Source organism: Lactuca serriola, chromosome 4 (assembly GCF_051521515.1).
Source record: "Lactuca serriola cultivar US96UC23 chromosome 4, Lser_US96UC23_V15, whole genome shotgun sequence".
Classification (NCBI taxonomy): domain Eukaryota; kingdom Viridiplantae; phylum Streptophyta; class Magnoliopsida; order Asterales; family Asteraceae; genus Lactuca; species Lactuca serriola.
The window spans coordinates 242,369,677-242,386,330 of NC_136411.1; the positions used below are offsets into that span (position 1 = coordinate 242,369,677).

Here is a 16,654-nt window from a genome sequence, read left to right on the forward strand (position 1 = left end):
CATCATAATGGCCTTGCGTTACGAGGACAATGAATATGTCCTTGACAAAAATTTGAACGAGATAGACAGAACTAAAGCTACTCCTGAAGAAATAGCTGAGTATCGGGCCCAATGCAAGGATGCTACTAAAGTGTCTTGCATTATGGTAGCGACCATGACTCCTGAGCTACAACAATTTTATGAGGACTATTGGCCTTACGAGATGTGCCAGGACTTGATGGAAAATTACCATCAAAGTGCGCATCAAGAAAGGTATGAAATAGCCAGGTCACTATTAACCACCAAGATGAAGGATGGAGAGTCTGTTACGATCCACCTGCAACACATGTAGAGATATGTGAATCGTTTACTCAAGTTGAATGTGAACTTCGATGAGGTGTAGGCTATTGACATAGTCTTGCACTCATTGCCTCCTTGCTATGATCAATTCAAGATGACTTATCATCTGAGCAATGAGGAAGTCACATTGAGTAAACTTCAAGGCATGTTGGGAACCGCTGAAAGTGGATTGAAAGGAAAGGTTGTTGAATCCACTCGTACTATTGTTGCTCCAGTCCTGGCTATTGGACAAGCAAAAGTGAAAAAGAGGAAAGCTCCTTCAAAGAAAAATTAGAAGGGAAAGTCTCATGATGGGTCTTCTAGTAGTGGATCCAAAGGAAAAATCAACCCTGCCTCGGATCGAAAGGATGCAACGTGCTTCTACTGCCAAGACAAGGGGAATTAAAAGAGAAGTTGTCCCAAGTACCTGCATGACATTAACGATGGCAAGATCACGCCTACCTCGGCAGGTATTCACACTATTTTTTCTAAAAATTCATCACATTCTAATTCTTGGGTCCTTTCTACAGGATGTGGTTTTCACATTTGCTATGACTTTTAGGGACTAAGAGAGAGTAGGAATGTGGAGCTTGGGAAGATGAACATAATAATGGGCAATAGGAGATTGTCACCTGTTACCAAGATTGGCGTTTATTATTTAAAGCTTAGTAGTGGATGATGTTTAGATTTAAATAATTGTTGCTACTCATCAAAAATGAAGAGGAATATTATTTCTTTTCATCGTTTGTACAGAAAAGATTTTAGATATTTTTTTAATAATGAGAATAGATCTATTAATGCTTATTATAATGGTGTATTTTATTTTGAAGCATTACCTTGTGTTGGTGTATATGAAACTGTGATGGTTGTAGATAATTTAGGAAATAGTGTATTGCACATTGATTCGTCTAATGGTTTAGACAAACCATGCTTGTGGCATTGTCATCTTGTACATGTCAACAAGAGACGCAATGCCTAACTCTAAAAGGATGCAGTGTTGGAATCATTTGACCTAAGGTCGGATAATACATGCGAGTCTTGTTTGCTTGGAAAGATAACTAATTCACCTTTCAAAGGTTCGTGTGAAAGAGGCGAGGGATTGTTGGATCTCATACACACCGATGTGTGGCCCCTTTGGATCTGCCACAAGGGATGCGAATCGATTTTATATGAATTTTACCAATGATTATAGAAAATATGGATATATCTACTTAATCAAGCATAAGTCAGAAACCTTTGAAAAGTTCAAAGAGTTCAAACATGAAGTTGAAAATCAATTGGGTAGGAAGATCAAGATGCTCATATCTGATAGGGGTGGTGAGTATCTTAGTATCGAGTTCCACGACTACCTGTTGGAATGCGGAATTGTTTCACAATCAACACCTCCTAGGAAACCACAGCTTAATGGTTTGTCTGAGAGACGTAATCGAACCTTGTTGGACATGGTTCGTTCTATGATGAGTTGAGCTTTACTTATGATATCGTGTTGGGGGGATGCTTTAGAGATTGCCACTTATATCCTTAATCTAGTCCCGACAAAGAAGGTTGCCAAAACACCTCACGATATGTAGACAGGGAAGGTTCCCTCGTTGGCACATATCAAGGTTTGGGGTTGTGAAGCTTTCGTTAGACGAGAAACTCACGACAATCTTGAAGCTCAAAGTGAGCGATGTATTTTCATCGGCTACCCACATAAGTCCTTTAGATACTTGTTCTACAGACCTAGTGAGAATGTGGTCTTCACAACATGAAGGGGAGTTTTCAGTAAGAGGGAACTCATATGCAAAGATAATAGTGGGAGTATAATTGATCTTGAAGAAATCCAAGAGTCAGCCGATGAAGAAACCTCTAACACTGGCGCTCAACCCAAGGAAGAAATTCATGTTGAACCAATTGACGAGTTGTTACCTCTTAGGCTTTCCACTCGAGTTAGAATGGAACCAGAGTTTTAAGGTTTTCATATTACTATGGATGCTGATATGTTTATCAATGATAGTACACTGGTAAATTTAGATGACCCTTCTAACTACAAGGAAGCCATGGCGGGCCCAAAGTCTGCTAAATGGAATGAGGCAATGGACAATAAGATACAGTCCATGTATGAAAATCAAGTTTGGAACTTGGTTGACAATGTACTAGGTCGTAAGATAGTTGGGTGCAAATGCATCAAGACCGACATGGATTGAAAGGTGCACACGTTCAAGGCACGACTGGTTACAAATGGCTTTACTCAAACCCCAGGGGTTGACTATGATGAGACCTTCTCACCAGTGGCCATGATCAAGTCTATTAGGGTTATGTTAGCCATTGCTGTGTTTCATGATTATGAAATCTAGCATATGGATGTGAAAACCGCTTTCCTTAATGGGATGTCAGTTGAAGATGATTACATGTGTCAGCTAGAGGGTTTTGTTGATACTAAATACCCCCAATAGATTTTGTAAGATTGAGAAATCAATCTACGGACTTAAGCAAGCTTCTCGCAGATGGAATCTTTGCTTTGATGAGAAGGTCAAATATTTTTCTTCTCTAGGAGTGAGGATGAGTCATGTGTATATGTCAAAGCTAGTGGGAGTATAGTTAGCTTTCTAGTATTGTATGTTGATGACATACTTCTCATAGGAAACGATGTTCCAACCTTGCAGGAAGTTAAATCCTGGCTTGGAAAGTGTTTCGCTATGAAGGATCTAGGAGAGGCTGTTTATATTCTGGGAATAAGGATTTTGAGAAATAGGATTAGAAAACTAAATAGACTTAGTAAGAGTACTTACTTGGATAAAGTGTTGAAGCGTTTTAGCATGGAGAATTCCAATAAAGGAGAGTTACCTATCCAGAGCAATACCAAGTTGAGTAAGACTCAGAGTTCGAGTACTGATGCTGAGATGGTAGAAATGAGTCGTGTTACATATGCTTCCGCCGTTGGCTCGATTATGTATGCTATGACATGTACTCGCCCTGATGTAGCTTTTACTTTAAGCATGGTTAGCCGATATCAAGGGAACCTGGGTAACGTTCATTAGATAGCAGTCAAGAGCATTATTAACTATCTATAAAAGACTAACAACTGGGTCCTTGTACTTGGTGGTAGTGATAACTTCAGAGTTACTGGTTATAATGACGCCAATTTTCAGACAGACCGAGACAACTTCCGTTCTTAGTTTGGTTGGGTGTTTACACTCAATGGATGAGTAGTAACTTGGAAAAGTTCCAAGGAGACCATGGCTGATTCAACGTGTGATTCAAATTATTAGCCGTGAGCGAAGCGTCAAAGGAGGCTACGTGGTTGAAGAACTTTATTGGAGACCTTGGAGTTGTGCCAGCCATAAAGGAGCCCATGGAGCCCATTGGAGACATTAGAGTTGTGTCAGCCAAAAATCAGCGATACTTATAGTTTGGGCTAATGATCCATGTTGATTAGAATGGACTAAGAGTTAGTCCAAAGGGCTCATCATATGGATTATTGCATTAAAGGCCCAAGTGAGTGGATTAGGTTTCACAAGTTTAAACTCTAGGAATTCCACACTATAAGTGTAACCCCTTAGCTCCAAAATTAGCACCCAAGAGTTCCTTGTAGAACCCTAGCCGATTTTGTGCTCATGACCTCTCTCTCATTATCATAAATTTGTTCATGGTGTCTTGTGATTCCATTAGAGGCATCACCCTTGAGGTTCTAAGCTCTTGAAAGGCCGAATTTGTCACACCCCCGGCCAAGGCGGAACACGCCGGGAGCGGGACTGAGTTCATGGATCACAGATAAACTGAATATATAGCACAAGTACAACGATAAACAAAATAGCATTTGTATTCCATCATTAAGTTTGAATACAGGGTTCTTACAGATAATAATAGTACAGTAGTTGCCTTTAACAGATAAGCAAATAACAGGAACAAGCTAGCTAGATCGTCTACAATCCACGACTAATCTTCTTCCTGAAAGCCTGTCTGATGATCCCCTAAGAATACATGTAAGTTTGAAAGTCAACACAAAGGTTGGTGAGTGTCACAGGTTTTCTGCTAACGCAGTAATACTTTTAGTAAGTCTAAAAAGTATGATCTTTGTATGTATAACAACAGTTAAACAGTGTTTGCAATGAGTCTTTAAAAGCCAAAATGTATAGTTTTTATAAGTAAACCCATACGTAAAACTGTGTTTGTAATGAATCTTTGAAAGCCAAAACGTTATGTTTCATAAGTAATTCCATACTTAAAACTGTGTTTGTAATGAATCTTTGAAGCCAAAACGTTATGTTCCATAAGTAATCCCATACTTAAAATTGTGTTTGAAATGAATCTTTGATGCCAAAACGTTATGTTCCATAAGTAATTCCATACTTAAAATTTTGTTTGAAAGCAACCAAATCCATGGTTGTACGGGTAACGAAGAAAGTTTTCTGCCAAGGTTGTACTTCACAACCGCAGATACGGATAAACAAACATACGGATATACGGATACAATTATCTGCCAAGGTTGAACTTAACAACCGCAGATACGGATAAACAACAAATATATTTGATAATCATACATATAAAGTGTACGATACTTGTTTAAACAGTTGACAAAACTTAGTATAGTGTACACAAGCACATGTATGAGCCTAAGATACAAGTTCTATAACTTGTATAAACGTATAAACCTATATATTTTTGTCATAAACAGACATATGGATATACGGATGAAGTTATCTGCCAAGGTTGAACTTAACAACCACATATACGGATAAACAGGTAATTGACAAGTATATTTGATAAGCGTACACATTAAAGAGTACAATACTTTTATAACTATATAAACTTATATGTTTCTATGTATGTATGAGGTATAATTAGACTACCAAGTTGATAACCGGCTATACAGTTTTAGCATAATTTTTGTCGGAACGTATATGATATTTTTATTAATCGTATTATCTTACCAAAATAACATATAAAAGTATTGAGGTTTAAAACGATTTTGTTTACTTAACATGTAAGCGTTTAAACAATTATTTTTAAAACTGGTAAAATATTTACACAAAACAATGATATTTTTTTTGTGTATTTTGTATGGTAAATATTACTTAGTACACGTACCGTAAGTAGTAGCGTGATAAATAATAATTTTTTGTGAATTATATTGCATAAAAACGGCAGTGTTGTATGTTTAAACAAAGTATTTAGAAAATAGATATATACTAGATATACAACTACTACATGTATTCCCCCCCCCCCCCCCCCCCCCCCGAAAATATGTAAAAGTGGGGCCGTAACACTCACCTTAATATGTGGTTGTCGAGTCGTTTCGAGTATTTGACGCGAGAAAACGAGAAGTATCGCTTTGATAACGGACCGTCGAGATTTATTTAGTTTCCTAGAAATTTTAACAAAAATTAATATGCGAAGGGTTAATGTACTAATTTAAATAAATCAAATAGATTAAGTTAAGAATTTTCAAATAATTGACTAAAATTGTTTATTTAATTTATAAGTTTACTCTTTGGACTTATTTTGCCAATAAATCCCAAGAGAGTGGTTATAAATAAACAAAATACAAGCTTAAGGTTTGGGACTTGTTTTTATAAGAAATTTCCAAGGGGTATTTGTGGACATTTTAAATGATAGTTTAATGTTTTAGGACCATATTTGTCACTATTTCTCATATTGGGTTATAATAATTAATTTAAATCAAAGGAATGGCCAAAGTCATACCTGTCCGAAAGTTGGGGGACTAAAACTATTTAATTTGCAATTAAGTTTGATAAACAGGAGGTATCAACCTCCTGTGTCTTCTTCGTTCACGCATGAATGAAACATAAAAAAAAAAAATCGAGGATTGCAATTCACGGTCTCTCGGTCTAGGCTCGTTCACAGCAAAATGGATTAATAAATGGAGAAGAGGGAAAAACGCAGGTGGAAATGGTGAGTGCTTACAGTCGTGATCGGAGGGAACAGATGAGGTCCTCGGTGGTGACAGAAGGTGGCCGGCAATGGGTGGCAGCCTTCACTGTTTCTTCTGTTTGGATATGAATGACTAAAGGGGGAGGAAGGGATGGATGATGGAAGCTAAGCAGTAGCAGAACCGAAGGTGGTGTTGGTGGGTTGATCACAACAACGGTGGCAGGGAGTGGTGAAGTTATGGTGATGGGTGGTGGTGATTTAACCCAAGAAAAGAAGAAGAATGAAGAGAAGATTGAAGAGAGATTGTTGCTGTGAATTTGGGTGATTGAAGTGAAGGATTAAGGCTTCTATTTATAGCCGTGGAAGGCACTCACAAGCCTTTTAAGGCCATGCTTCCAACTCATGTGTAGCATTTTGTGTAAACTTGCACACAAAGAAGATAAGGTGGTGAAGATAGGAGTTCAGTCCGTGGGTTTGATCAAATGGGGAAGCAAGAGGGGAAATGAGCTGGCCATTTCCTTGTATGCAAGTTATGGGGCCCACAAAATAGTTTAATCCTTTAACTTGCCCAAAACACTCATAAATCGATGAATCGAGATCCCGATATCGGAATGAGTTTTCGAGAATTTCATATGAAAGAGGGTAATTCAGGGATTCCAAAAACCCAAACGGATTAATTTTTGGAGTTATGGAACTCCGGGAAATTGCGTTTAAAGATTTGCGTCAAAACGACTCGTGGTGTCCATTTTCGCGACTTTTGTAAATGTTTTCGTAAAAATTATTTCGAGTGTGAAATTAAATAATAGACTATAACCTGAGTCCAAAAACACTCTCGGAAATCTCGTCGGCAAAGCGTAAGTACCTCAACGGATCGATCGGTTTTACGCGATTAAAGAAAACCAGTGTTTTACTGTCTGTTTTCTTAAAACGGTCGTATCTTTTGCATACGAACTCCGTTTTAGACATTCTTTATATTTTCGTAAATAGGGGAACATTTACTATAATATTTTAATGTTTTTTTTTCTCAAAACTTCTTAATGCAAAATTTCAGTTTTTCAAACGCATTGATTAACGTTGTCATTTAAGCGGTTTGATTATGTTGACGATTTACACACTCGGAAGCAATGTATCATATGACATCATATAATAAATGGAATAAAATTATTTGGTTTACTTTAGGTGCATTAAAAATTAGTAATTCGGATAAACAAGAGATTCACGGATAGATTGACGGTTATAATAGTAGCCCTAAATTTCGGATTGTCACAGAATTTTACAAGCTACAATATAGAGGTATTCATCTAACTTGATTTTATGTTGCAAATATCAAATTGTATGCTAGTTATAGGCTTCATGCTTTGGATAATTTTATTGCGGTATAATTTGAGAAAACATAGATCCAAAGCATTAGGGTCATATGTGCATCATAGGGATATTAGAGTACAGAAAACCCAACAATTTCCATCTAGAATAAACATGTTCTTGGCTATTATTGTATTGACGGGACATAAATCTTTTGTGTGGTAAAATTGTAAGAACTATATTTTAAATTCTACAAATTTATTGGGGTGGAGTACAGTCCTCCGGGCACCCCATAAATCAGTGGTGTGTATATTGCTCTTGTTAAGTTCGAAGCGGTGACGTTGGAAAGTTTTTGATAACCCATCTAAGGTTCTGGGTTCCTTTAATATTGCTTAAGTCATTGTTCAAAGACTTGTTATATGCAATTTTACATACCAAGAGCCATGCTTAGATGTAGATTGAGTATTCTGCTTAGGAGATCAGCAGTCGGATCGGCGTGTAGGATTAGCAGAGTGGGTCAAAGGAGTTGCAGTGCAAGTTCGTTTTGTCACACCCCAAAACCGGAACGGCGAAAACGTTCTGGGGTGGATGACGTCATGTCAAGTATCACAACATATGCAATATAGTAATCAAAGTACAACAATCATTGCATTAATAGTAATAGTTTTACATGGTTTACATTACATAGAAACATCAAAGTAATACAAGTAATAGTATAGGTGCAGCTTGGTACTAAACCGTCTTCATCAAAAGCTTCGGGGATGTACCTGTCTATTGCTGACCTGAGAATACAAGTTATTTGAAAGCGAGTATCAGCATTTTTACAAATGCTCGTGAGTTCATAAGTATTTAGTGTCGTTTTATCCAAATAACTTTATATAAGTAGTAGTAGTTTAGAATCAAGGGTGCATTAGAGTCCTTTCCAGAAAATCCTATATTTTCTTAAATAAAAGTAGTCTTCTACCAAGACCCGTCAGAGTTATGTTGTAAAAAGTAGTTTTCCCTTAAACACTATCATTATCAAAATACGGGATTTGATTTTTAAAGAAAGTACGAGAATATAAGGGAAAATAACATATGCCTCAGCAGTGAAGACTGCTGACTAAGGCAAAAGGAATCATAGACTCCATGAGAGTATCGAATGAACGACACGCCTGGCTCAGTCTAACAAAAGGAGACACAGACCCTAGACTGTATCAAATGAAAGATACAGCTAGCAAGGTCTAAAACAGTGAATACAGACCCTAGACAGTATCAAATGAAAGATACAGCTAGCACGGTCTAAAACAGTGAATACAGACCCTAGACAGTATCAAATGAAAGACACAGCTAGTAAGGTCCAGAATAGTGAAGACAGACCCCAGACAATATCAAATGAAAGATACAACTAGCAAGGTCTAAAACAGTGGATACAGACCCCAGACAGTATCAATTTAATGATACGTCTAGTAAGGTCTAAAAATAGTGTAATTCTAGGTGTGTATACTCGAGGTGTGTATTTTCTAGGTGTGTATTTCTAGGTGTGTATTTCTAGCATATAGTGTTAAACATCATTACCTTAAGGCCATGAATTATAAGGTAACATGGAGATACTCGTAACCATACTAATCGACACTAGAGTACTTGACGCCCTGCAAGTGTCGATGTGAATATGACATTTGTCACCCCTTGGCTTCGTAGGCCGGGGACTGTAGCTAGCAGTCAGGGTGCGAGGGTGTCAATCCCGTATAGATCTATACACACAATGTCCGCTCTCCCTACAAGAGACTCTGGTTACCAACTAGACAACGGAGAAGGCCGTGTCCTGAAGATGTATCCCAAATAGTGAATTCTGATGAAAGTGTTGGACTAACAATAGAGACTCATAACTGAACCGACCGATGTGAAAACCCATATGTCTATACATGTACTCATGTTATATAACTGATGATCAAACGACCTTCGGATGGATATCCGATCCCACCAGACCACATCTCAACGAAGAAAAGGAAATAGGGCGAACTAGCCTTCCTAAGTGCTTTAATCATTATTTATATAACTATACAAGTACAGGCATACCTTTAACTAAGTGGAAGCGTATCATGAAGTAAAAACATATCATGAAGTAGAAGCGTATCGTGAAGTAGAAACATATCGTGAAGTAGAAGCGTATCGTGAAGTAGAAACATATCTTGAAGTAGAAGTGTATCGTGAAGTAGAAACATATCGTGAAGTAGAAGCGTATCGTGAAGTATAAGCGTTAACAAGTATAAGTGAAGTAGAAGCGTTGTCAAGCAAAAGTGTATCGTGAAATGGAAGCGTTAACAAGAAAAAGCGTTAACAAGGTAGTAGCATTTAACTATGTAGAAGTATAACGAAGCAATAGTATCTAACAAGTAGGAGTATAAAAACATGGAAGAAAACTTTGATGAAAACTTTGGAAAACCTTTATACGTAAGAAAATCATCACTTTGTATTCTTTTGTAAAATAAGTTTGAAAACCTTTAGAAATCCATTGAAAACCTTTCGTAAGCACATTTTGATAAAATAATATAAGTAAAGATTTGAACAAGTAAAGTCGTTTTGGAAAAACCCTTTTACAGTATCATTCTTGGCAAAACAGTTGACAGTGTAACAAATCCTTGTGCATGCGGGTTATCAATCACATGTGATTGATATGATAACTGGCATGTTTAACTTGTATCCCCCCCATAAAACATGTAAAAACATTTAAAAGGTTCATTCAGGGGTATGAACTCACCTGATGTAAGTGGATCTGACGAAGGTGCCGGTTGGGTGCTCGGTGTCAAGTAAGGACTTGAACACACTTAGTGACCTATTAACATATGATAACATATGTTTACATACAATTAGTACACATAATACTAATTAAACAAGTATACACATCCTAAAGTGCGGAAAACACTTTGGTTAAGTGCTTGGAGTGTCCCGGGTAACATTTAAGGGTGTGAATGGCTTAAATAGGGAGTTTACTCTCCAAGAGTAAACTCATTATAGAGTTCCCGGCCCTGGGACTAACTCCCATGAGTTTACGGTTATAAACTCATGGTGAGGGTGTTCTAGGATGCCAAAGTGTCTTATATCCCTTGTAGAATTGTGCTAAGTCCAAATATAAAGCACATAAGTGGATTTAAGGCATCTAAGTGGACCAAATAGGAGTTTACGGCCCTAAACAAGGAGTTTACGGCCGTAAGCTCCTATGTACATATTCTTTTGGTGTTTTAAGGGCTTAAATGATAGAGAATAAAATCCTATGCATTTTTCCAAGTCAAATGGGGAGTTTAAGGCATCTAAGTGGACAGGACCGGAGGGTCCCACGAGTTGTGAGACTGGAGGTTCCTCAGTTAGACCGGACCGGAGGGTCCAACGAGCTGTGAGACCAGGTGGTCCTCACTTAGACCGGGCCAGAGGGTCGAACGAGCCATGGCACTGGAAGGACCCACTAGGACACATAGACCGGAGGGTCTTACAGAGTTATAGCCTCGAGTGGCTAATGTGTTGTATGTGGTATTTTGGAGAACTCACTAAGCTTCGTGCTTACAATGTTATGTGATATGTGTTTCAAGTTTTCTCAGGGTCGCGGGAAGGCACTGACTTGATTGTACACACCATGTTTTGAGGATCCTAGAGTACAAATCAAACAATTATGGAGTTGTGTTTTGTAAATTAAATCAATGAGATTTTTGTGAAATATGCTACGAGAATTATATGATTTTAAAATGAAAAATTTGTTTGAAAATTTACATTGTTACATTTTTACTTGAAAATACGATAGTTTTATTATAAAATGTTTGTTGTGTATTGTGCTCTGTCCCAAAGAATGGTGAAACTCCCATGGAGCTTGATGATTTGGATTTTGAACGCTCTGACATTACATTTGCAATGTTGATGAGGAGAACATGACCATGTAAACTTCACCAACCCTATATCTTAAGGTACAAACCCCTAACTTTATCTCACTTATATATATTTTTTCATTGAGTTTTGTGCAACCACTCTCCATATTCCTCATAAATCTGTTGGATTGATTCATAGTGAAAATGAGTAAATATTTATTATCTTTCTTCTCCATATCTTTTCTGTTTATTTTTTCACCTATTACTTTTTGGTTTGGTTTCAGGTTTGATGAAGAAGAAGCAGTCCTAGACAAGAAGTTGATACATGCTCATAATTTGTTTGTAAATTCTGAAACTGCATCGAACTAGAAGTCCTAATCGACCGCCGCCAATGATTCTCTCTTGAAACCATCTCTTACTTTTTGTGTGTATGTTAACATATTATATTCTTATTTTGCTTTGCTATGAAGAGAATATAGAAGGAAAATAAGGAACAAAGAAAATGCTATAGAAAAATCTGGACTATACTCAAATTGACAAATTTGGATATAATCTGAACTTCCTCAATTTTTTTCTTATATCTTCTTTTAGCAGCACACTTACCTTGGCTTCTTAACCTTGATTTTTTGTTTGTTCCAATTAGATTGGGATGAAAACTGTTTACCAAATCAACAGTGAAGGTTTTGTATTGGTTGAGTGGAAAATATTACTATGTTGGGATGATATATTGTCTGTTAATCTTTTTTTCGTTTCTGTTCCATTAATATTTTTGTTATGTAATATTTGTGAACTATTTATGTTTTTTAGTTTTGTTTTGGCATATTTATTGGAATCTATAGTACTAGATAATCTTTAAACTTCGAATTTATATTATTTCCATGCTACTGAGAATACATAAATACAAAATATGTTTTTTTAGAATCGAAGAACTCCAAAATAAAAAAATAAATAAAGAAAACATATTCATAACTTTTATTTTTGGTTAGTGAATCAAAGGCCTAGAGTAAAAACTCTTGAGTAGTGTGTTAATATGTGATAAATGAAAATAAAAAACATCAATACCATCGACCATCAAACAATTATTATTATTTTCATTTTGTTGTAAATGACTTTTAAATAAATCAATACTTACTTGAATACATTTTTTAAAAAGCACTTAAATTTGACTATTTAATAATTTATTGTTGAGATTTAAGAATTTAAATCAAATGGTAATTTATTGGTGACTTTTTATCGGAAAAGGATAATTTTGATTTAACCAATATTTTTTTTAGATTAGATAAATAGACAATAATACATAGACGGTTAATGAAGAAATGACCACAATAATTCTATCTTGGAGGCCCATACTTTCAGCAGCTTACGTAAGTTGAACTCAATCTGTTACTTTATATATGAATGTATACTAACGATATAAATTGACACAATGAAAAATATTTTGAAATTTCTAAAAGACAATAATAACTAATTATAATAAATATATTTTGAAATTTCTAAAAAACAATAATAACTAATTATAATAAATATAACAAGCATTAATCGGCGATTAATCGACGGATTAGGCCGATTTCTGCAACACTGATAGGGTGAGGTTCAATAGAAAACCATAATTAATCAAGAAACCAATCGTAAGCGTCGGAAATCATAACGATCAACCGTCAAGGAAATAGATATACACTTTTACATTGGACGCACACACACCCGATTATACCAAAAAATCTACCATTTACAAAAAAACCCACCATTTTTTTGGTTTAAATTTTTTTTAGGCCATGTTTTTTATCAAAAAAAAAAAATCCGAATATACCGTTGTTCACGATTTTTCGTCCTCTTTCCATAGAGATCCATGATAATATATGTAAAAAACAAATTTCTTTTTTCGAAAAAAAAACCCACTTCATTTATTTGATTAAAAAAATTAAGGTTTATTTTTTTATAGAAAAAAAAATTAATAAATATATGAAAATTCGTATTTTTTGTACTTTTTAAACATAGACTCATATTCATGTTTTAAAAAAAAAACGATATTTCAGTTCAGATTCATATTGTGAACTTGTTCATATTCATATTGTAAACTTGTTCGGATTTACATTGTGAACCTCCTCAGATTCACAATGTACATAATAATAAGTCAGATTCACAGTGTGAATCTGAACTAATCGGAGCTTTTTTCACATTGTGAATATCAAAATTTGAAATATTTACAGTTTAGATTGACAGTGTGAATCTACACTGATCGAGGTTTTTTTGTTTTTTTTATGAGCAATCTCATATTCACAGTGTGCATAATAGTAATTCAGATTCACAATGTGAATCTGAACTATTCGAGATTTTTTATATTGTGAATGTTAAAAATTAAAATATTTACAGCTTAGATTCACAGTGTGAATCTACACTGTTCGAGGTTTTATTTTTATTTTTTTTATTTATTTATTTTTAATCGGTGTTGATGTTTATTAATAGAGTACAAAAAATTAATATTTTTTGTATAATTAGTTTTTTGGTTTTGATAAAAATGAACTTAAATATTGAAAAAACTAAGAAAATTAAGTTGGTTTTTTTTCGAAAAAAAAATCGTTTTTTATATATTATCATGTATCTCTATGGAAAGAGGACGAAAAAACGTGAATAACTGTATATTCAATTTTTTTTCGATAAAAAACTTGGCCTAAAAGAAATTTTAAATGAAAAAAAAGAAGAAGTAGGTTTTGTTATAACCCGATACATGTGCGTCCATTATAAAAGTTTAGAACCCTTCCTTTTGCCGTTGATCGCTTTAAATTCTGACGCTTTGGATTGGTTCGTTGGTTCCTTGATTAATAATGGTTCTCTATTGAACTTTTCCATACATATACATACATATATATATATATATATATATATATATAGGGTTAAGTTATTTTGTTTTTACTAACTATTATGTGCCAGAATGTACAGATCTGGACCATCGGATGGAATATAATCAAATGTCATGATTTAAGGGTCTATGGTAGTAGAATAGGATAACATGTACCATATAATCACACAAATTTCAGCATAAGGGCATTTTAGTCAATTAACCTATATTAAAAAAGGAAATTTTCGGATTTTTAGGGATGATTAATTCCTTTATTTTTTTAAAATATGAATATTTTAAGTTAATTCAAATTTAAAAATTCGATTTTATTCTGTCAGAATGATATAATGTTAACCATAAACTAGTAAATGTATTTTTCGATTTTATTCTATCAGAATGGCAGAATGTCAAACATAAACTAGTAAATACATTCTGAAAGAATACACAAAATCAATTCTTGAACTAATAATATATCAAAAAATTACATTGTATGATTGTGATTCAATGAATAATAACAAACATTCTGGAAGAATAACAAGTATAATTCTTAAAAAATAACAACATTCTTAAAAAATGAATGTGATCATTCTTTAATTCATTCTTCAACCCTTTCCCATCAGCTCTTTAAGCCATTCTTGAAGCCATTTCTACCAGAAATTCATTGCCAAGTAATTTGTAGTGATACACTTGTAAAACCTGCACATTAAACATACAAATAATTAACTACAATTCTATCAGAATACAACAAATAATATTCTTACAAAATAAACTATTCTGCAAGAATATTCTTTAAGAATTTGTATTATCAAGAATATACTCTACAAACAAAATAAGGAACTAGCATCAACCTATTCTGACAGAATAAGGAACTAACATTTTTCGGGTTCCCTGTGTTTCTTCTCGATATGCTCAATGTATTTACCTGCAAATTCTGACAGAATAAGGAACTAGCATCAACCTATTGTTATGAAAATGGCATCCAACCCAATCTAAATTGAGTTATATAGTTCTGAAAAGAATAAGGAACAAATTGAAGTAAAAACATTAAAGATTTTTAACTATTTTTCATTGAGGCATTTTATCGAACACATGGAGGCCATGACAGAATGTTGTTTCAAGAAATTATTTGTGATCAGATTAAGCATATCATGCAGGCTAGCACCATGTTCCTTTGGCATGGCTTCTAACAAGGGTATCAATGGACGAAACTGTGACCCATCGAAACATGTAGCTACAAAGGAGACAGAAACTGTTAACCGCATATGTTAATGGTGGAAAAAAGAAAATTTTGATCAGTTGAAACACACACACACACACACACATACACACCTGAGTTGGCCAAAACTAAGAGAATATCAACTATGCATTTTATCAAACACGTGGTGTGCTTCTTTAGTTTCTTCAAAAAAAAAAAATAGTGATAGTCTTACCAATTCAGTTTCTTGAATTCAAGAAACAACCCCAAACAACCAAGAGTTATATCCCGTCCATTATCATAAATTTTTTCAGGAAAACCCAAACATCCAAATTTACATGGATTCAAATCAAAATAAGATGAAGAAGAAGATCACCTGTTGGCCATGGATGCAACACCGCCACCTCTTTTCCGAACAATCTATCCTCCAACCTTTCTTTTCCTTCCGTCGATCCTTGCTGCCAAATCGTCCCCACCTGATGTCGCTGAAGTCCTGATTTGATTGAAACGATTCATCAAAAATGGAAGCTAGCAAGTAAAGACTGTGGAGGGGGAGGAGCTATTTCGATTGGAGAAAGGATGCAAAGAGGAACACAAGCCCTAGGTTGAAACAGATTGGTCGTTCGATGCAGACGATCGTCGTTGGAGGAGGCGTATGTGATATGCTGTATAAGGCTATTAGGTCAAATATATTTACTTTATTTCCATAATTGTAAGATTTCAATTAAATGATTTCCTTAATTAAAAGTACAAAAGGTCCAAAATACCCTTTATTGATTTATTTAATTATTTATTATTTCCTGAATTCTCATTGGTGCATTTAGGCACACAATATTTGTTGAAAACATTTGAACCTAATTCTCTCTCTCTCTCTCTCTCTCTCTCTCTATATATATATATATATATATATATATATATATATATATGTTATTTAGACCCCTTTTTCATTTTTGGTTGTCGTTTAGATGTTACGATATGTTATTACTCGTTAACATACTATGATTTTTCTATGTTTATTGCTATAAAGTTTATCGTCGTTTAAAAAAAACTTCAGTTTATATAATTAATTCATTATATGTTAGGGCATAAGGGCATTTTTTTTCCGGGTGAGTCCTGGGCATTTGAATTCTCAGGACCGGCCCTGCGAACAAATTAGAATTATCAATTCGGATCATTATCGGAACAAATACTACCTGAACCAATATTCAACATTGACCTTTTTTGACTTGTCATACACAAACAGGCTTCAAATCAATTTCATGCAAAAACTAGCATCGGACCAGAAGAATTTCC

The 16,654-nt window shown here is 34.9% G+C and overlaps 1 long non-coding RNA gene across 1 annotated transcript; it reads right to left on the reverse strand.

Annotated features, from left to right (window-relative positions):
• Positions 1-4,094: 4,094 nt before the first annotated feature.
• LOC145100572 (uncharacterized) lies at positions 4,095-6,622 on the reverse strand. The gene is made up of 3 exons (XR_013705134.1): positions 6,226-6,622; positions 5,572-5,665; positions 4,095-4,271 (listed from the first exon to the last, which is right to left on the reverse strand). It is a non-coding gene; the product is annotated as an uncharacterized LOC145100572 (long non-coding RNA).
• Positions 6,623-16,654: the final 10,032 nt, after the last annotated feature.